The sequence below is a fragment of the Neodiprion lecontei genome, chromosome 4 (genome assembly GCF_021901455.1).
Source record: "Neodiprion lecontei isolate iyNeoLeco1 chromosome 4, iyNeoLeco1.1, whole genome shotgun sequence".
Classification (NCBI taxonomy): domain Eukaryota; kingdom Metazoa; phylum Arthropoda; class Insecta; order Hymenoptera; family Diprionidae; genus Neodiprion; species Neodiprion lecontei.
In genome coordinates this window covers 20,917,372-20,919,955 of record NC_060263.1, presented here as the reverse complement: position 1 = coordinate 20,919,955, position 2,584 = coordinate 20,917,372, and positions in this window count along the sequence as shown.

Here is a 2,584-nt window from a genome sequence, read left to right as displayed (position 1 = left end):
ACGTAGATAATCCCGTGTATACCACAATATAATCCTGCTCCTTTTAATTCACTCATTCGTTCCTCGTATCTTGTTACTTATGTATGTATACACTATAGGTGCAGGTAATTGATACTTACAATTCGGTACCCGCGTGCATAAGAGAATATACATACTATTGCATACATACGTGGGTCTTCATTATCGGCAGGTGGTGAACATGACCGTTCGTCCCACTCACATCCGGTATCCGCGTGCCCTTGTGAATATGCGCGCGTGTGTGTGTGTATGTGTGATATCTGTACATAGTGTATATTATGTACATATTTAGGTATACATCACATGTATCCGTCCAGCAAAAGTTGCCTTCCACCTTTCCTTACGCACGAACGTGTGTACAATACGTACATAATTCATCCCATGCGGTCGTCGAAGTCACCGCGTGCAATACTTCGGGAATTTCGATTTGAATTTTATTCATTTGACAATAAGTCTGAAAACATTGGGTAAAAGTTTACAATAATAGTAATAATGATAATGATAATACAATATAAGTTGAAACAAATCGATGATGACGGAACAAATTATTATCAACGAAAAGGAAAAGAGACGAATTAAAAAGAGGGAAGAACTGGAGGAGAAAAAGAAGGGAAGCATGATTTTTTGTAAATATAAATGATTCTTTTTATTATATGTATAATCACTGGATTTTGTGTAAAAAACTGTTTTATTTATTGTAGATTGTTGTTATCATTGATGGGACGATATGTGGAAACCCGTTATAGCCGCTGTCACACGCACAAGAGTCTCATCTCTAATCTTGTGCAGTGGCCAGCAGCTGCACTGGGAACCAGTAACAAAGTGTATTTTTGTGTTAGAACCGAATTTTCAATTCAGTTCTCTCACTCGTGAGTAACTAACAAGATGTATCAAGAAATGAAAGAAGAAGAGGAAGAAGAAGAAGAAGCAGAAGAAGAAGAAGAAGAAGAAGAAGAAGAAGAAGAAGAAGGAGAAGAAGAAGAAACAATACACCATGATTAACCAGTGTATAATAACAATCAAAATCACACTGTTAATATGTATATACATACATTGGTATGTAACAGTAAAATGACATGCGTATGTATGAATGTATATTCTTGTGCGTGACGGATTAATCATTTGAGTTATACCCACACGGCGAGTCATACATAGCGGTATATAAATACTAGAATTATACGCCTGCTTCAATTCAATGCAGACTGAATATTATATACATATATCTGCTAATGGTTTGCCGAAATTCCGAATTATGCATAAGATTCCGCTTTTATTCGAAGGTATATATTCCTATATGCATATGCATTACAGTACGATGTGTGCTTAGTACATGTTTGATCGTTGCATCCGTATTTCGGGGTTTCATGAAAAAGAAGAAGAAAGAAAAAACAAGACCAAGTAATCAGTAATAATATAAATTGACCGGATCATTGCTCGTTCAAATCTCCGAGAAAACGATTCATTCCGATCCATTATTTATCCGTAAGTAGGCGTAAAATACTGCGCATGTACGTAATGCATATACACATAATACATGTTATGTGTTTTATAATTGCACTAGATCGTTGACGAATTGAATTTGTAATAATCGAATTACGACTCTTTTTGCTGTTTTACATCACGAAATGAAATAGAATCGATTCTCGATTGTAATTAAATGTAGCTACGTTGGAGGTGTTTAATTAGGATCGTTAATTTTTGCTATTTCTTTCATTTCATTTCATTATTATTATTATTAATAATTTCCTTTCTTCCTTCTCAAACATTCAAAACTCGCATCACGTGTCTTACCAGTCGACGGAATCGTCGTTCGGTCGCGATGAATAATGAAGCCACGATACGCGATACGTTCTACATACGTAGTATAATACCTGTAAACTCCGTCTTACTCGTAGTTCTCTGCAAGTTTGAGGACGGTGCTTTACGTCTGCAATAGTATAATCTATACGTGTACCGACGACGTGTAGCATACATATTTACGCGGTAGAAGAGAACTCGCAAGTTGAGTTGCCCACTTTTATATGCAAAATTTATAACGTTCGATCCTTGCGACTCGTCGCTCGTCTAACGGTGCGTTTATTAGATCCACACGTTTCCTATCTTAAAAACATATCCCTTTACTTGCCTCTTGTATATTTATTTATCTATTTCTTTCTCTTTCAAATATTTATCTGTTTTTACTTTTTTTATACTTATCATATATATCATGCGGTCATTCATATCCTACCCTCTTATTTCGTTTTATTCCATTCCATATATTGCTTATTTGCAATTCTGTATACTTTCGTTTTTTCTTTCTCCCCTGCATTCTTTTTCTTCTTCCTTTTTCTTCACAAAATACATCCCATATTATCCGTAGATTTTCAACAATGTAGACACGCAATGAATGAAACTCAAGAGAAAAAATAAAACTTACCGCGATTTGCTTTTGGTTCTTTTTGTTATTCTTCTTTATCTTCGTTCTTTGTTTTTTCAAACGTTGGCAATACGCGAATTTAATTTGCAATAAATTCGGTGACTATTTTTCAGATCAATCGATCTTTCGCAGTTAAATTATTTCTTTTTT